Source organism: Lytechinus variegatus, chromosome 1 (assembly GCF_018143015.1).
Source record: "Lytechinus variegatus isolate NC3 chromosome 1, Lvar_3.0, whole genome shotgun sequence".
NCBI lineage: Eukaryota > Metazoa > Echinodermata > Echinoidea > Temnopleuroida > Toxopneustidae > Lytechinus > Lytechinus variegatus.
The window spans coordinates 24,182,085-24,202,642 of NC_054740.1; the positions used below are offsets into that span (position 1 = coordinate 24,182,085).

The following is a 20,558-nucleotide window of genomic DNA, read 5'->3' on the forward strand; positions in this document are numbered from 1 at the left end:
ATTGGCTTTTTTTTTAGCCAATAACTTCCATTTTGTAAATACCTTTCAAGTATTGTTGATTAATTCGATTTAGATGCGATTTTAATCCCATTTCGTCAAAATTGTCAAAATGCTTTTGACATTATATCATCTCTTTCAAAGTACTCTAGGTAAGGCTGTACGAAGTAGTCAAAATTGAAGTCGGCTTATAGCATAACTAAACTCAAATATCAGTGAATCTTTTATCAACACAATGAAAATCATGAATTTACATAAACCATGCAAACGGATATACACGTAAGGTTTTATCAAAGTAATATTTTGTTTCTTCCTGGACAGGTTATCATCTATCTGTTATGTTCTACTGGAATCCAATCTAAAGTATCCATCCTCTTCTTCGAAAGTCATAAGTATTTGGTAAGTGTAATACATAAATTCGGTAAAAAGAAGATATTTCTTTTAATATGATCATGTCCGATCAAAAAAAATATAACAAAATAGTTGCCAAAACCAACCGGAATATTTTTACATTATTATTATTTTTTTGGGGGAGGGGGTGGAATTTTTACTATACTATTTATTTTTATTTTTTCCTTTTTTTTCTCTTTGATTTTTTTTTGGTGGGTAAAACAATGCATTCATCAACACATTAAGTAGTTTGATCAATCTTTTAAAAGAATATAAAGAGTGATCCCCTATTTCTATTCTATTATTTTCCTATAAACGATGATCTTCGCTTATGTAGGAAACCATTGATTGATTGGGAATAATTACATTTGGTTCTGTCTATGCATCAACATGTAATCCTAAAAAACCCGCTTTATTGATAGCAAACAGAAACACAAAATTTGCTCTTGTTTGTGTGTGACATGAAACTCAACAACGGCTTTTCATCGCAAACAGTTAATTGGAATGGTGTGCTAACAAATTCCTGGGGAAACTCACCGTTATGCGTGCAAAAGAGCATGTCATACTACATCTTAATTTTACGTGTCATTAGCCGCGAGGTCCCGCTAGCCGCCGTCGGCTGTTCGTCCCTTGTCATTACCGCGATATTAGGGAGGAAGCCGCGTGACTTTCTGCTACTATGCCGATGATAATCACGATATCAAAGTACACTTAACTTCCTATCATACCGTTGTCGCAATTGATTAAGACTTGGCGCTGCCTGCCCATGTGAAACCGCAGCTGGCGCCGGTAGCGTCACGTGACCTCACCTTGTGCATCCTGTATGCATTTTGCCACGTGATCACGTACTAGTATTCAGCTTTGCAGACGAAAGCACAGCTAGAATGAATGTAAAATAATTAAAATTTGCCGACTAAACATCTACCCAAAAGTGGACAATTTGTGTCGTTCCATCTTCCTGACGTAGACCTATCGGGGGGCGGGGGGGGGGACATTTTTATAACATAACTATTTCTATAATTTCGTTAACAAAGTTCTAAAGCCCGTTCAAAATTATTTGAGAGGATTCATTTTGCAAATCAAAGTCAAGAAAAGTTGTCAAATTTGAGACAAGAAATAATATTGAAATGCTGTTCAGACATTTGAAGTCAAGATGACGTGCAGCAGGATCTGTGGAAATTCTCAGTAGTCAAAAAGAAACTAGACAAAAAATGTTGAAAATCACAATACTCAATTTTATCACTTCAATAAATCGAGTGGCGAGGGGGGGGGTGATATGAAGTATATCTACAACCCCCCCCCCCCCCTCGCCGTTCGAATAAACGACATTACAAATCGCCGTCACAGTTTTTTTTATTGCAGTACTAGTGAAATACTCGTAGGCCGACCTTCAAACGTTTATCATTTTGGGGGGTTTCGTAGTTTTAAGCCTTATTTCTCGCATTTTTTTTTTCATTTGACGTGAATGCAACCACGTGATTAAAGTTGCATTATTTTGTATCACGGGGACGCAAGTGGGGAGGCCGGGGGCTAGCGACCCTGCTTGCCCCTGGAGGCAGCGTAGCTCAGTCGGTTAGTGCGCATGTTTCGGATAAGAACGTAGATCTCAACGTGAGGGGTTCGAGTCCCGCTCATGCCGAAACGCGTCTAACAAAAAATCTGATGCTATAGCGTTGTGTGTAAGCGTGCCTCACCACTGTATTCAGTGCAGGTGCGAATGCAGTTGGAAAACACTCCGTCCATCGGAAAGGAAGCAAATGTTGGTCCCGTGTAAAGGAGAGTCAGATGCACGTTATAACCAATACACTATTCGTCAAAGAGTAGGGTGTTCACCCGGTGTATTGCACCTACCAGTCCCCGGTAGTACAATACTGCAAGAATTTTCAGGATTGAAGGAGGCAGTCAGTGTATATAGCTTGAAACCTTGAAACCTTTACCTCGCCTGAAGATCGCAAGAGAAACTCGATCCAAGCCTTGGCTTCGTAACGGTCCATGGTTCGTATCAGTGTACGCAAAGATCGATACCAATTAGAGTAGTCGATAGTAAACTAGAATGCATAAGTGTATCGAGAGCCCCTGCTCGACGGTGTTCATTTGGATTGAGACACTTTCTGAGGGGCTCCATTTTGTTGTCAAGTGGTGTTTTTGTACACGCAGTCTTCCAGGTCAGAAGATAACGATTGACGCGACGAGACAAAACAATCCAAATATTCGAGATAGGAGAAAGTGTAGGTGTTTGTGTGATTTTCCCAACATATAAACATAATGGCATGCACAGCTTTCCTGAAGACGGCGACATCCGTACTTCAAGAAATTCTAGAAGGCCAATTTGTTTTGTTCATGAACCTCGAATGCTTATCGCTCATGTCTCTTTTGAAATGCTATTACTGTTGAGTGGCCAGCATATCATGTGGAGCAGATCGTGAAGCGCCTTTTGTTACCACAAGGAAAGACGCTGCTACCACACTATGAAAAGCAATAATGAAAAGGCAAACGAAGAGATTTCGGAAATCTGAACAATCATACTTCTGAAAGAGCTTTAGATCAAGAAGTTTAATGAAAAAAATCTTGTCTTTTAATTTGAGAGACGCGGGTTCGATTTCAAACCATTGCGTGTTTTCCTTCTTCAAGATATTACCCACATCGTGCTCACTACGGGGGGGGGGGGGGGCAGGGGGCAGTCTGCCCCCTCTGACGAGTCACAAACCATGCAAGGGACCTATCCCTACCCCCTGACGAGCTTGAAGACCTTTTTTCTTTCTTTTTTGCTTGTTCAATTTTTGGGCGGACGAATTTGCCCTCCCCCCAGTGAAAAAACCTAGGTACGCCACTGATCGTGCGCACTCATCAGGTGAGATAAAATGGGAAGCGGCAGAAAATAATTCCTCAAAAAGCTGTGAGCACCAGAATTGGTAGACGCGGTTGGCCGGGGTAATATAGGAGTGCCTGGAGTACCAAGATGCATACGTGCGCTATACAAATCCTATATCATTGTTTAACCAATAAATCAGGAATTGTCAACTATGTAAGGTCACTGTAACGACATAATAAAAAAAATTGAATCGAGAAAAGACACATAATTTCAAATTACCATAGCAACGGAAAGCAATCGGAACGAGGGATCCAATGTAAATAACCCACGATCTCATTAATAACTAACAAAATATTAAAACCAGGGCAGGACACTTTGTACTGAGAGACAGGTATGTTTTCTGTAAAAGTGCACGGGGGTTTTACATTTAAGAACTCGCACGTTTGGCTTTATTGGTTTATATTCCGTATTATGTTAATTTATCTCGAGCTCTCAAGATTATTTATTTTTGTCAGTGAGCGTCGAATGAAGAATTGTCATCCTAACCCCTAGAGTATGACGACAGTGTAGCCATATGATTCTAGAAAAAAAGAATGAATAGATAGATAAATGATATTTATTGCGATAAAAATTCAATTAACAGCCAAAGGCTGAATTACATGAACTTGTAGGGAGTAAAATTTCAGTAAACAAACAAGGAGTATCAAAAAAATAAAACGTATACCAATGTGTGCTATAGGAAAGGTGATTCAGAGAGAAATGAATTCAGAGGAAGAAGTAATGTCAAAAGAAGGAATGGGGATAGATTAGGAGTAGACTAAAGTTATATATCTTTAACATAATGATCATTTTAACATAAACATATATTCAACCCAATGAATAACAGTAAATTAAGGAGTGGATTTTTTAAAATAACACTTGTTTTTTTTTAAACAAACGAAAGCTATTAATTATTGTCAAATTGAAGGAGGAAAACATGTATTCTATACAAAAGATTTCTAAATAAAATAGTAATCTGGGTTGGGATTGTTCTCGGTATGCTTGATAATGATTCTAAAGAAACATTGTGTTGATGGTAATAATGATAGTTGTAGGAAACGAAGTCATGGTTAAAGCATAATGAATTATCTCAAAAGAAATTGAATACAAAATAAGAGGACGTTGAAGTAGCATGATTTGTACACACAAAAAATGAAATGTAACGTGGGTTATAACATTATAAGCCAGTGGCTTTTCGGAGAATAAAGTTCATTGATTACGGCAGAAATTAACAATAACAAAAATACTTCAAAAACCAGTTACAGTTCAAGAGAAGCGACAAATAAAATACCAAAGGGATAAAAGAAAATATTTCTTATATCGGATTGCTTGAATTAATTTGTTTACCAAGTAATAACGGTGTACATAAGTTTATCAAATTACAGTGATACCCGCAATTTACTCGTTGTGCCTATAATACACTGAAAACATTCTCAACTAGACTAATGTCTAAGTTGATTAAACCTAATGCTAACATTTGTGAAGAGAGAAACAGAGCAACAGAGCTAAAACTTTGTTTCGATATTGCAATCTCAGATCGGTGCTAAATAATCAGCAGCAGTTTGACTTACCTTTATACATTTAATCGATTCATTATAGACCGGAAGGATAGTCTTGTCAAATTAATTCAATACAGCACGTTAATTGAGTTTCAATTTCAGTGAATCCATGAAAATTTGTTTAACCCGGAAGCAGTTTCAGACAGTGCAAAAAAGCCCTTCCGGCTGTGATAATTCAGACGGAAAATAGACAGACAAAATAAATGCGTGACTTTCACTGGAAGTGAAATGGTATCTAGAAAGAAGGGAACCTTATACACCTAATCAGGAGTTCCTCTTCCGAAGCGTGCAAGGAAATTTATATTCTATGGTACGACTATATTCTCGACTGAGGATGGGGTGTTGATGACCGTGTTTTTTTTTCCAAGAAACGAGCGTTTTTTTTTTCTTAGTTGGCCTACTTTGATCACAGGAAGTTGAAGTCAGATATAAACGCCGTGCTCGATGAAATTCAGCGGTCTACTCTCAAAGTTGTTCTTAAAAATCATCAACATGGAATATTTTTTTGCGCCAAATTTATACCAGATTTAATAGAAGTTATTTCAGCAATGACGTACTCTCTTTCTGAAATATCTACTATTTCAGAAAGAGACATTCGTCGAGACGAGGCCAAGCACAGGGATTACAGGTCCGAAGCCCCAATTATGGAATACAGAAATAGTCAAAAAGTTTGTTTGCATTGTATGTTTCCTTTCTTTATTGTGTTCTTTACACATGTTTTAATGGAGGAAACATGTATTTTAGCTATTATTCCCAGACAGTTATCAATAAAGCTGAACACAAATTGTTCTGTAGAATGTAATTTATATTGTTAGAGATTTGTATCGCGATTGGCTATCCATAGTTTAACCACACCAGGGTTCACATTAAACCAGAGTTCAAAATAAGGGCCTGTGAAACAAGGAAGAGAGAGTGATAGCGTTTGGGCATGAACAGAATGAGTGTTGTCGGCTTGGATCATTCTTCCCCATTATGTGGTCCTCATTTTTTTTTTACTTTTGTATTGGGTACTAAGAATTACACAAGCCACTATTATTATCTCCCCAATGCCCCCGTGTATGAACTTCATAATATAACCAAGAATACTGATTCTAATTATTGTATTTTAAAAAAAAAAATCATATGTCAGGTCGAAATATCATCCACCATTACCTTCATGATGACGTTTTTGTTTTTGATGTCATTCCTCCCCTTTCACTCTTAACATTTCAAAGGCATCACCGTTAACTTTTTACATTATCCTTTGGTCGGTTTGATGTCTTTACTTATGATTTTGCCTCCCTCAGGCAAATTTATGTCGGAGGCTTTTTTCTCTATTTCAAATTTGAAGTTATAAGAATCGTGCAAAATTGATTGAAGAAAAAAATCCACCGAAACAAGCGCGGCATAATGTCATATCAATCTCTGAAATCCTTGTTGGGTTGGAGAGATGAATTCAGACAAACAAAATGACATTAAAATGGAAATAATTTTTCAGTGCACGATCGTGTAAGTTGATATTGTTTTCTGTAGGCACGTCCAAGTGGGAAAAAATTGATTAATCAATAATCTAACAGACATGTCAACATACAAGTAAGTAGTCATTTCCTTATCGCGAAAATCAATGCGAGAAGGTGTAAGAAATATATTGGTGTCTTTATGTCAATTTGTAAGACTGCTATATCTGCGTCTCAAACTTTGTTGAGAGTAGAGGAAGCTATATTATGTCAGTTTCATGGTATCTTGTAATTCCACAACCATGGAAAGAACGATATAACTCTTGCTTGTAAAGGAACCGTACACAAAGACTAAAGCGGATTTTACTGCTATAGAAAAGGGCATCCTCATAGAAAAAATAAGTAATCTTTCAAAATCATTTATCTATCCAGTAGCCTTTCACTTGGGAGGTCATCAAGCCAACGCGTTGGTCTGACATTGTGTATTTCTATTCTTTCCGCTTCCAATTCACACTGTCGGGGGGGGGGGTCCTGTCCCCCCTAAATTTTTTGTTGATAACCTTTTTTTATTTTTTGCTCGTCAATTTTTTTTACCTGTGTCCATCCCAAAATTTCAGGTGGACCCCCCAAAAATATCTCTGGGCCTCTGCCGGCAATGGGGGGGGGGGGGAGCAGCTGTAATTTGGGAGAAATATAAATGGAAATTCAACCATCAGCAGAGTCATTTCTAGATATTGGATAGCTCTTCGCATAGGCCCATATTGCATATAAATGACCGCAACTTAATGAAGGAAGCTTTTTCTTTATGGGCGTAAGTCATAATGAATCCGTCTATGCACGATATTTTCAATAATTTTCCGACAGGAGGGCTGGACGTATACTATACATGCAATATCAAGGCGTTATCTTGCAATAAATATGTCAGTCGTCATATTTGACAGTATTGCATTAGCATTACTGAGTAGAAGAAAAGAATATGTTTGTGACCATGCGACTGTGCTTACAATAACAATCGGATGTCGATCGCCATTCCTCCTTATAAAATGGTAAAAATGTGTTTTTTTTTGGAAAGAAAAGCAAATCAAGAGTTTTAAAACTCTGCCAATGGGAGGATGTCCACGTTCTAAATGCTTATAACGTTCACTGTTAAAAAAACCCTTGATTTTACAGGGAAAAAAAGATTTTGCAGAAAGCAATAACAGAATCATTCAGTAATTTCATAAAACAGGGATTTTACTACAATTTAACAGAACAGTTCTGTTTAAAAAGGTGAAAATGGTGTTTTATTTAAGAAAATTTGTAAGGTTCCATACACCAAATACCGATTTCCTGTAATTTTACATGATATAATGTAAGATTACGCAATCTGGTAAGATTACTGCTGTTCTCGAGACTCTGTTGCAGGAACTTCTTACATTTTAAGGATACATTCTCTAACAGTGTTATATTATTTTTGTGTTGGTTTTTGTTACTCTGATTGCTTCGTTTACACAACAAGCTAACCTGTTAAGCCCCGGCGCACACTTTGCGATTCGTTGCGATCCGAATCTCGAAAAAATGTAATAACATATGATATGGTTTTTCTAATAAAAAAAACCCTTAGCGATCAGAGTTCAGAATAGTGGTAGGACTACTGAAATCGAAATTCTAGTTCGAATCTCCTTGTAGGAATAAAAACAAAAACAAATTCAAATCCAAATCGTAATGATTCGTCATCATCGGCTACGACTTGAAGCCGAGTTAGACTTTACTCCGACTACAAGCAAAGCAAAATTATAATTGTATTATTCCCAACATTCTGCTGAACTAATAATTTTATTTCTTGGCGCTTTTTCATTTAATGCAAAATTCGATTTATTAAACATCACATCTCACCGGATCGCATAGTAGTGTGCACTGTGCTGAAGAATTGAATGCAGGACTAATATATAATGATGGGTTGAAGGTAATGATGGAATAGCAAACGAAACGGAGTACCTTCAAGAAACGAAACACCGACCACCTTTTTTTTTCTTATCGCTATCCAATGTATCCATTCTTAGAGTCCAGAAGAGTGTAACCACGTCATCATGACGTGCCTAATGGTCCTAAAAACCTGTGATTCTGATGATATAAATAGAAGGATTATCGAGTGCGATGGTTTTAACATCTCGGTGTTGAAGCGGACGATGATGTCTGAGTATGCCACTTGACGCCTCCAGAGAAGTTGTCTAGTAGCATCATATATACACCCTGGCAAGTATTTGACTTGAGATCTTACTCGCTGGGACTCTCTCCCATTTTCAAACACAAACTAAATACTGGCATAATTTCACGAAACTCTCTTGGCATTCAGATCAGATACTTGAAATACCAATTTACGACCCGAGTTGTTTCCCGTCCGTGCGCATTTACTTAACCCGAGTGGAGTGCAGCACGATGTGGATGAATTTCTTGCTAATACGAAAATTAACGCCGTGACAGGAATTTCGAACATACGACCCTCTGATCGCAAGGTGTGAGTCACAACCGCTAGACCGCGACATTCCCTACACTGTTGGAAAATTTACCCTTAAAGCAAAAGAAGTTCCTGCAGCAGAGTCTCGAGAACACCTGTAGTCTTACATTATATGATGTAAAATTACAGGGAAATTGGTATTTGGTGTATGGAACTTTACAAAATTTCCCTTTTTAAACAGACCTGTTCTGTTAAATTGCAGAAAAAAATCCTGTTGTGTGATTCTGTTATTGCTTTCTGCAAATCTTTTATTTTTCTGTAAAATCAGGGATTTTTTAACAGTGTAGATATTATTGTTATAAAGTTATCATTATCATCTTGCATAATTTATCAAATAATACATGGATATTTTTTATTTAATGTTTAAATAGTCGATTTTGAATAGAAATTTATATTTTTCTTAAGCAAGTAAATTATGAAAAAAAGGGGAAGGATACGTTAATTCCTGACATGTAGACCCCTCTTCTTCATTCTCGAGCTTGTGTCTTCAGGGGAATGTATCATCAACATTTTCATCTAACAAACTGTTAAATTGGAAAACTGTCCTGGTTTTTGATTGGCTGAGAATGGTGGCTGTCGAATAAAACAAGACTTGTCAGATAAAATGCCTGACAAATCATTTCATGAAACGCTCACCAGATTTACAACACTGCAAAAACTCCGGTGTTGATTTAACACCAGCCCGGAATCTATATATATGTCCACACCCTTTTGAAACCACACCAGTTTAAAATCAAATCGATGCTGTTTTAATACTAATTGGCGTTGCATAAACACCTATCCGGTGTTAGACCAAAACGAAATTGGTGTTGTTTAACACTTCTCTGGTGTGGACATAGATTCCGAGTTGGTGTTAAATCAACACCAGAGTTTTTGCAGTGCACGCTTGCAATTTTCTAATTTATTTAGAAAGGCGAAAACCTCTGTCTAGCAATTCAAGATTAAAGCCAAAAAAGTGTAGTGATGACCATTAAATGTAAATGCTAGTTTTGGTAACGATATCAAAATGAGTTCGTACAGAATCACATGAAATGACCACCAAAGTGTCTGTTTGTATAAATAAAATGTATGTGCCAAAGGATTCTGGAGGAAATTGTGTAATTGCTGAGAAATCAGCAAATAAGCACAGGATTCGGGTAGAACGTCGGCCCGACATTCAAAGTAATAATTATACACTGTCCCACGTGCGCTTATCTGTGTTGGGGATCTTCAGTCTACACATTTTTTAGCGTAGATTTCAAGATTTCACAAACTTCAGTTTATGTAACTGTACCAGATTTATGATATAGTGACAATTAAGCCTTGTTTACAGACTTTCTCATGAAATCGGTGTTTACTGCAACTACTGGAATTTCCCTTTAAAGGGTTACATCAGAGGGCTCATTTTCATCCATAGGTCACAAGTGTGTCCCATCATGCCCAAGGTCTCGGGTTGGTTGTGTATCTCTACCTAATTGCACCTGACAATTCAAAGAAGTCTTTCTCCGATTCAGCAGATATGATGTTTTTTTTTAGCAGCGGTAGAAAAATGGAAATTGACTGTTTATCGAATGAAACTGGAGAATCGGTTTCTATCAATAGACTTATAAAGATGCCATGAAAACCTTGAGAAGGAAATGGTCATTTTTCTTTGTTTACGCGGGATTGTACGCGGGATTGTTTCCCCGGAACAAGATAACGTGACGTCGATTGCCGTTGCCATGGTAATTTATGTGAGCCAGTTCAAATCTAATTTTCATTTAGCAGAACAAGTCCTAAGACAGTGTAAGACAGTCTGTTATGGATAGGAAAATTTGTCAGCAAACTCGAAATAACCCGAGATCCTTAGGGTATTACTCCAAGGGTTTCATTTCTATTTTGTGCGCGTGAAGTTCGCGAAGTGAATATAAGTGAATCTTTCATCTCGCATCCCAACTTTCACTTTATAGTAAGTTATGGGAATGGACCGGAGGGGGGGGGGGGGTCGGTTGGAAAACGAAAGATGAATAAAATATATGATGTTCGAATGATGATTACCGAATACTGTGTAAAAAAAATTAACATGCATTTTTTTTTGCCTAAAATAGTAATCAAAATTAGGTTTCTTGGGAAAATATTTGTGTAAGATTTACATTGACATTTATTTGCCCAACAATCATCCAAGTCCCCTTTTGTTAATCCTTAATAAGAGAATGAGAATGATTCTTTATTATGTCGGCTGTTGACGATCAACAACTGTATTTCATTTAAATTCTTTACTTGTCTGTATTTTAAAGGTAAAAGAAAATATAATAAATTAGGATCTACTGCCAGCCTTCGGTCATCAGCGAGGGCAATCATAAGATTTTAACAAGGTCTTTTTTGTCTCAAATGCAGCAAGACAAGCGTCGTAAATTCTCTTAAAAATCGATTGATTTAAATTAAGACACAAAACGTTGAACGTGTTCGAAGCGATATTCAAAACAAGAAGACAGTTTTCCAGAGCTGTTCCTCATGTAACACAAAATTGACTAACAACTACATCTATCAAATTTTTAGGGGGTCAATTAGATTCTGTTTTTCTTGAAGAAATTCCCGTTGGACCTCGGCAAAGAAGCTTTTCACCGCATCAACGCCAAGCATTTTTATATAAGCAATTGAAAAAGGAAACGTTTCATGTTTAGGTTAATCAGTCATCGTGGATGACATTTTAGACGAAAGGAACTACTTTCGAGTCTATTCAGTTAAAACCATGGAGATAATGACCGATCGAAGATGCGAACTTACCACTTCACAATTATGAGTCCAATGCTCTAGCCACCAGACCATACGACCTCAGAGATTTAATTTTCCCATCTGTTTATACAGTTGGATCATGATTTTTTTCATAGATTAAATTACATGTTGTTAGCAAGGGATTCCACGTAAAGTTTGACATGTTAAAACCTTGTTACACAGCAAAGACTGTGGTGTTAACCGGTGTACATAGAGGACCACATCAGTTATTTTACACCGGTGTTAAATTGGTGGTGTTAGTTTTACAACTATAGGTGTTATTACAACACCTTTGGTTGTTATATTTACACTCTTTGGTGTTATGTCCGATCTCTAGGGTGTAATTTTAACACCTCAGGGTGTGGTCCTCTATTAACACCAATTTGTGTTTTAACACCACAGTTTTTACAGTGTAGGATTATAACAGATTTAATTCCTTCGAGTTAAACAATCAACGAAAATGAGAAAATTCGAAGTATTTCCCTAATAGCACAAGAAAATCTGGTTCCAGTTGGTCTGGAAGTCTTGCGTAAAACTCTACGACGGGCAGTGTAGATCTGCATTTGGTTTAAAAGCGCACACCATGATTTTCCCATGCCAGTGCTCGTATTAACTCAACATGCTTGAAGTTGTTTTATGAATTCGTCAACATCCCATGTGATTCAAGTTCTAAAATTATTTCATACAAGCAAAATTTTGTCGTGCATCGTAGCTCACAGAATCTTATGAGATGCAATTTCTTTTCAAATACACTTGACATTCATCATGACTTGGTAAATCTCGATTCGATATTGCTATGGACATGATTATGGAGGGATAATCAGATATTTATATGCGTGCAATTTGAAGTTTGATATTTCGTCATCAATTTACCTGGCTTAGTGTTTTCTATAATGAATATTTCCAAGCTTTGTAGGTAATGCCATTGATCGATTGATCTTTCTCATGATTTCTATCGGATTACAATCTAATTTCATGTCTTCATTTCTGCTTTATTTGCTTATTTCCTTGAGAAAATATTCGATGCGCAGTTACAGTATTGGGGAAAAAAGGTGTGAGAAGGGGTGGAGGTATGATCTGTTAGGTTTTTTGCATTTATATTATCATTTACCGATCACCCTATGTATGTGCCTCTCCCTTTTGTCAGTCTCTCACTCTCTCTCTCTCTTCCTTTATTCTTCATAGTTTTATCATAACACCTCCTTTCCTCTCCTCCAACATCCCCAATCCTTTTCTCTTTTTAAATCCAATTCGTTATGCTCTATTCTCCCTACACTGTAAACACGATGTTTAAAATTTTGAGCACGTTGTTCAAGCCCGTCACTCTAACAACTACTGTTTAAACTTTTAAAACTTTTTAAACAACTGCTTAAACTTTTTATACAAGTTATTTAAAAAGTTTAAACAATTACAAACAAGTTTAAACAACTTGTTGTTAGAGTGACACGCTTAAACAACGTGCTATTTTTTTTACTGTGTATAGCTCCCCTCTCCTCTCTCTCTCTCTTTCCCCACCCCTTCCTCCCTCTCCCTCTCTCTCTCTGCATGTCTTCATCCCCCCCTCCCCTCACTCTCTCTTACCATCTTTCTCGATACCTACACCCACTCTCCTCTCCAGTCACGCAGGCAGCTTACCAAAATGGAATGTTGTCTTCCACGAGGGCATGAAGGGTGCTTCAGTTTGATCAGTTTGATTGCAATCATAATTGATTTATTTCTTGGAAAAGGTGCCTCGCCTACATATTTACACTATAAAGCTGTGCATATAAAGTATTTTTTCGTTCTTTTTCCTTCCTTATCATAAATCTATAGCATCCTTTTAATATTGATGGTGAACAATATTGTTTTGAAAGTCACCGCGATTGCTGCTGACCACAAGAGCAATAACTGCCTTAATTATGCGGCCAGTATCACGGCCAATTTCGAAAAGGGTTGTGACCCACGATGTATTAAGATATTTCCTTTTATTTTATACACTGTAAAACATTAGAGTATGTTTTACAGTACATTTTACGAGGACAATTTCCAGACCCAATTGTATATTGAAAATATAGTAAATACCAAATTAAGAGGGAAAATTCTGTAAATACTCCTAAATATTGCGATATAAAAACCCACAAATTTTACGGTAAGCCGTTTTTTGCAACTTGCTGCGACACTTTTTACAGTAAAACATTGGGGCATCTTAGGTATTTTTCAATGCTACATTTCATCTTCCGTAGATTTGAAGCAACTTCCACGGTAAAACTGGACGAAGAACTACAATATCACTGTAATTTCCCCATAAAATACGGTATTTTTTAAAAGTAGATTTCTAGATAGCGGCCACGTCAGAGAATGATAGAAAAGTTGTTCGAGAGGTACAGGGGAGGGAAGTAACATACGAGTGTCGAGGATTGTTAACATAATTTACCTCCAGGGAACCGTCAGGACTTGGAGAAGTACACGTACCGGAACTCATAAGGTATGAAATGACATAGTAAAAAGGAAAACATTTATTGAAAACTGAAACCCCCGATTACGCACCCTGTTTCCTATCGGGACGCCTTCTGATTCTCCAGAGGTTTGCAATAAAATGACCCTTGGTAAAAAAAAAGAGGACAGCCTTAATGACATCCCATAAAGATGTATGTAATTTCCTTGCTATTATCTTTCCCTTTTCTTTGAACAGGTTTCATGTCTAAAGCGATATAGGTTCCTGGCTCGTAAGGGCAAGGGTAATTGTAAATAGTTGAAAAAGGAAACTATTTGACTGTTTTATTGCGCCTGGCCTGAATATGATATTTGTTCGACATTCAATGTGGGTCTTCAAATTACATTTTTTCCTCATTTGCGAGAAGTGATCGCGCGGGCGGGAGCGCCATTCCACGGGGGTGAAAGCATCACCCACGATCGATAGAGTCAACACTGAGCAGTGGTAAGAAAAATATATGAAAGTGGGAGTTTAGGAAATGGGTTTTATTGGTCGCTTGTGTCAAGCTGAATAAGCAACTGGAGGATAGGGATGTTTTTAATAATTCATCTTTTTTAAGCAATCAGACATAAGTTTACAGCCAATGAACCAGCGAAAAGAATTAATGTCTTTACCAGTACATACCATCGGGACTATATTACCTCATCAAGGGACCAATACAAAGGACAAATCAATTTGATATATTTGATTGCTATACGTTCAAAGTTTTGTGCCAAAGCTTTGGTGATTAGTTTTTAAACTTTGGCATTATGGAGAAAACAAAGTTATCTCTTATTTCTCTTTTTTTTTAAAGAAAATATAAATTCATTCATTTCGTTTATTTCCGTTTCCAGAGAATTAAGTCGTCTTCTGTTGTATGATGGTGATATGAACATGGTATTAACAATAATTATTGCCAATGAAATATATGGAAAAGTTGATAGAATGATTATGTTATATCATAGATGAAAATTTAGATATAAACTAGAGCAAGAGAATTAGAGGTAGAAAGGAGTTAGAAGTCTCTACATGCATTTTGTTGCATCATTAGCCTATTCGTGTTGGCACCGCAACGTGTTATATTCAGTAACAGTACCACTATTTCGGTTTTTGTGGTGATCTGTCCCGGGTCTATTCCATGAAATATTTTCAAATATATGAAAAAAATGGAAAACTAGTAACACACTTTTCTTTGGAATCAGCCTATAGAAAGAATTACACTATTTTACCTATCACCATTCATTTTGATGAACCCTAAAACTGGAATAAAATTTGCCCGTTAATTGGAGTGAAAAGACTCTGTTTTGTATTGATTTGAAGTTTAGTCGTTAAAATGTTCAAGCATTTAACCAAAAATGCATTGTGATAACACATGAAAAAAAAAACACACACACATTTGATTTTTTTTTGTTCTGTGAATATCACAATGTGATTAATGATTGGTCCAACATTTCATTATATTTCCTTTAGCGCCACATCTGTATTGGAGGAAAAGAAAAGTGTTGAATTTCTTGTAAACAGATAATGGTCCGCCTTGCTTCCTCATGAGTTTACCTACGCACTACGACGCAGAATGGATTCAAGGACATAGAAAATGCATTGTCAGATGTCCTTTAAGACAAAGGTCAACAGAGAAGTGTTTGTCAACAATTGGCGAAAATCAAAACAGCAATTCGTCCTGGACTCTGGACAAACGACATATTTGCAATTTTTCGTCAGCTCCGATGAAATTGATATTCTGTCATTTGATGGGATTATTTCAAAGCAGTTGGTATGATCCGACTCCGGGCTTGTATCCATAACCTTTCAGCTGCTGTGAGGCGGACGCTCACACCACTTGATCACCGCCCTTAACTTTCCTATAATCATATTTTTTTTTAATGTTTTAAACATCGGCAGCCGCACCTTTTGTTTTATAGCCAGCATGTTCCCTTTATCGTAGACGATCACATGACAGCAGGTGCCCCCTTTTACGTTCCGCTCTAAATCTTTCTTTTTCATTATAGGATCCTACATGAGGCTTGTACCTGTACATTGATTATTTCTGCATACCCTGGGCAAGTATCTCGATTGCATGTGTGCTGAAGAATATTGTATTTTTTCAACAGCCTACAAACCCACAAATGTTTGATGGATTTTATCAGCTTCGTAGTTTTCTTTTTATTTGATTTCATTCCTGCTCACTATGCGATATGGAGAAGGTTTTTTAGCTTAACTCGAAATTGAAATATTAATAGGGTGAGTTTTGGGGAGAGGGTTAGAGAGAGAGAGCAATGAGGGGTGGGAAGGGGATACATTCTCATCCCAGGTTCGTGATTAACATGTCAACAATCTAGTGGTAACTGTTTTCATTTGAGACTTTTCCCCATGTTCTACAAAACTATTTATATATTCCCCCAAAATCAATAAAAAAAATATTTGAACAAGATTCACTTCTACCAGAAACAGTTAATCGCAAGATTTACCCTGAAACTCTTCGGACAACGATGATCTCTACATGCGTCACCAAAAGGACAACAACGAAAATGAACAACGCCAGCCCAGGTACTAACTGCTCAATATTCCCCATTACGTTGGGTACACTGAAAAATCCTTTCTTCATAACAAACTTTACATTTTCCTCCTTTTTTTCCATTCGTGCCATGCGGATCAAATCTCACTCGTGATTGATGAGATATTAGGTTTCCCGCCACCGATCCGTGATACTCTTATGATCACAGGTTGTCAGTCGAAAGTCATGTGACAGGCTGATCAAACTCGGCTCGTAATACCTCTCCATTTTCATATTTCTTGTTTTTCACGCAACGCGGACGTGATTTTCTGCCCCCGGTCGAGCTTTGGCGCCAGCGGGAAAGGGGACGTGGTGAGTGAGAGTAAAAATCGTGACGTTGTATCGTCTGCAATGTAAGGCACGCTTGACGCCATATTTTACTTTGATTAGATAAAACCGATATATCAAAGCATGATGAAGGGGTAAAAGAAGAATCGTTTGCGCCCCTCAGGGGGTTTGCCATTAAACTAAGCAATTATCGCTGGATAAGGTTGTTTATTTTCGTAAACTTCTACTTCGAACCACATTACTTTGGAGCTCATTAGAGCATTCATTTTAAGACTCGTTCAGCGTGATGTAATTTCATCGCGACTTCTCACTCTCGTGGCGTCACGTTGATGCGCAAATCATTTCGCCCTTTAGCACGTTCAACAACCTCGTATGTGTAGCTTTGCGTGAGAGAAGTCTTAGAGTTTGGCTTTGTTTGTTTATCACCCTTTTTAATTTGCAAAGCACGTGTTAATGACTACCGATAATTGCTTCCAGCAGTGGGTTTAGTAAATTGTCGAAATGGGTGACGATTACACAAAGGCGATGACACTCGGAGTTTTTGTATAACGTCTTACGTCATTGTAACATTCGCGTAGTTTCCGAAATAATTAAAAGAACACTTGATATTAACATACGTCGTGTGGTCTGGCGATTGGAGCGTTAGATAAGAGAGAGAGAAAGAGAATTTCAATGATTCTACTCTTGAGGGCTCTACAATTCAATATTTTGATATTTTGGGAGAGAAAAGCTCAATACTCAGAAGGAGAAGAACAAAATTCAAGATTTGTAATCATTAAATTGATGGTCATCTTAACTAGCGAAAGGAAATATGATTTTTTTTTTTTTGGTTCGGAAGTAGCCATTTATTCCATGGCGTCTGAATGCTATCCACGTATACTGAAATGCGGTCAGATCAAGCAGATTGTATTCTCGGTTTCACCCCTTCGCTCCCCAATGTCAAAACTAATTTGCCTTCTCTGCGGTACCATAGAATGGCACAATTGCGTGATTGGGGTATTATGTCGTTATATACGGCTCTTTTTAACCTTGCCGTTGTCGTCTCTCTCTCCATCTCCCTCTATCTCTTTTTGTCTCTCTCCAAATGAATAGCCTTCCCTCGATGATCATCACTTTGGAACCAATTCCGTTGACAACAGATGGACCAAAATGGCGAGGTTTTAGAGCTCGGCCGCCCTTGACCAAGTAGATCTCATTTGATTATTTTTGCCATCCTTCCCCTCTCTCACAAACGGCGCCAGTTTACCTCGAACCAATCAGAGCGCCACTGCAACATCTTAACCCTCAAGCGGTGGCGGACTATGCGCTCCTGGAATTACTGCAGTGTCCAACCGACACCAGCAGGATCATGATGATCGTAATATTATACCGACCCCCCTGCCAGGTCCTGTTATGATATTGCGTCTGTTTCTTTCTACGAAGACAGCATGGTCGTTATGATGTTACTTTTTCAAAACTTGATTAAATTTTAGATTAACCTTAGCATCATGCTGGTAATTACACGCATTGAATCCCAAATATACATTACTGGACATACCAGTTCTACTGAAAACAGTTGCTATTCTTCCTAATTGCGTCTAATAACGTTTGACCACATGGACTTTGCATGCCTTTAGTTCATCGAAATTAACGTTGTACTTTCAATAAGCCGCCATTTAAGTTTTCGAAATTAAGATAGCTACTCAGAAACTCCTTTTCTTACAGCATATCATGATGTTCAACCTTGCATGAGCTATCATTTTTTCTTTCTGAAGTTATTTCAAGGTCTTTGAAGCGATGTTTACGTTTCTCCACTCCTTGAGTGATATTGCTATAGGCCTTGATTGAAACGTATTGATCACTCTTTGGTTTCTGTAATGCGATCTCAAATGGGCCTTCATGCTTTATCTACCGGATCCCGTTGCATTGAATTTGCTGATTTAGATGAGAGGAATATTGAACAGCAAAACACACATTTTTTAAGAATAAGGAAAGAAGAAAGTTTATAGCTGATTACAAGCCGATAGAGAATATTAAAAGCAAAATCATAAAAGCACAAGAGATGGTGTTGAGCTTAAGGACTTTGTGAGAAGGATTCAAGATCCTTCAGGGTTCAGTCCGTGCCAACAAAAAGTTGCTTTGGATAAAGAATTTAGCAAACGTGACGCTTAAAATTAATATCATCAAAATCGGATGTAAAACGATTATACGAGAGGAATAGACTTCGCTTCCTTATGGATGAAGAAAGGCAAGATCCGATTATAAGCAGATGAAAGAAAAGCAGCAACAAAACCATGAAAGCAACGAGAAATGATGATACTTTCATTGATCATAGCGATGCCCAAGAAAAAGTTGCTTTGTACATTTTAGAGGCATAAAAATTAGCAAACATAACGATGAAAACTTGTGATCGCAGAAAAATCCGTTGTGAAGTGATTAGGTGAAAGGAATAGAATCGTACAGCAAAACACTGAAACATTTTCTCTCGGATGACGGAAGGTCAGATTCGATTATTTGCAGCTGAAAAAATATACAAATAGAAAACATGAAATCAACATGAAGATTATTTTTATAAGGATGATACCGATGACCAAGCCCACCTACTGTTTACTTTGTATTTTATTGTATGAAATATTTTCCTCGTTAAAATGAAAGTTTTGTTTCCATACTGAAATTTAACTACTATTGATGCAACATCTTGCGATTCAATGAAGAGCTTTCTTGCTCTCAAACTGTGCAAAATTTGATATGCTCTGTATTTCATTAAATAAAAGATTCTGTATTTTATAAAATAAAAGACAAAAATCGAAATGGCGAGTGTGTGACATCTGTAATATGCAACTGTCTCATTTGCATATTATCTGTTTTGCGAAAATGCAGATGATAGTTCGAGAACGTAACAAAATCAAGTAGAAATGAGAGACTAATCATTCTAGAAATGCCTCCCCTCCCCCCCAAAAAAGGAAAACAAAAGATTGAAGCGTATCAGACATTCATACTTAATAGAAATAGCCAATGAGTTTCTCATTTGCCAAAGATGAAAAGCTTAGTTTCTAAAAAAAAATTTAAAAAAAGGTGAATTTTTACTAGCTTTTCTACTCCCCTCCTAGAGTGAATATGAAAATGTACGTGCATTTCACAGAAATTTTACTTTTGAAAGAGTGGAATCCACTCAAGAATTGTCAGCCACTCTTCATCTCGTAAATGTCATTCATTCCCTCTCTGATGAGTAATTTATTCACTCAATTTCTTTGGAGAAAGTATACTGAATACTGATTCGTAGGCAAGCGACAGTGGAGTAAACAAAACTTTAGATTGTCTCATTAGCAGGCGCGCGCCTGGAAATGGCTTGACCTCCTAGTATCGGATGATGCAGATCTTTAATCTTTCCAATGTTCTTCAGATTTTATCCTTTTACCCACACCAAACCCTCCTATTGTTCCACTATGAACACACTTTATCCACTTTTTGCATTATACATAAGGACAGGACTGTGTGTGATAAAATAAAGCTTTAAGCGGTCTCCTAAACACGCGCTTGGCTGGAGAAGGCTCCTCGTATCGAATGATGCAGATGTTTTTGTCAGAAGAATGAAATAATTCGGCCACGGGCGTCCCGTTATATCTGACCGGCCACCTAAACAGTTTTCCCGTCGAAACCGGCTCAACCCCACATAAAAATATACCATTGGAATTAATGTAATCGGTTTGATCGGCCTGGATTCGGTTTCTTATTGATGAGACTGAGGCCATACTCCGGTGTTGATTTAACACCAGCCCGGAATCTATAATTATATGTCCACATCAAAGAAGTATTGAAACAACA

At 37.3% G+C, this 20,558-nt stretch overlaps 1 protein-coding gene across 1 annotated transcript in view; it reads left to right on the forward strand.

Annotated features, from left to right (window-relative positions):
• The first annotated feature begins 330 nt into the window (after window positions 1-330).
• LOC121409677 (cholecystokinin receptor type A-like) overlaps window positions 331-20,558 on the forward strand; it is a 66,418-nt gene continuing 46,190 nt past the window's right edge. The window contains exon 1 of the mRNA XM_041601589.1: window positions 331-396. The gene's annotated coding sequence lies outside the window, so the exon portion shown is untranslated. The remainder of the gene's footprint in view (window positions 397-20,558) is intronic.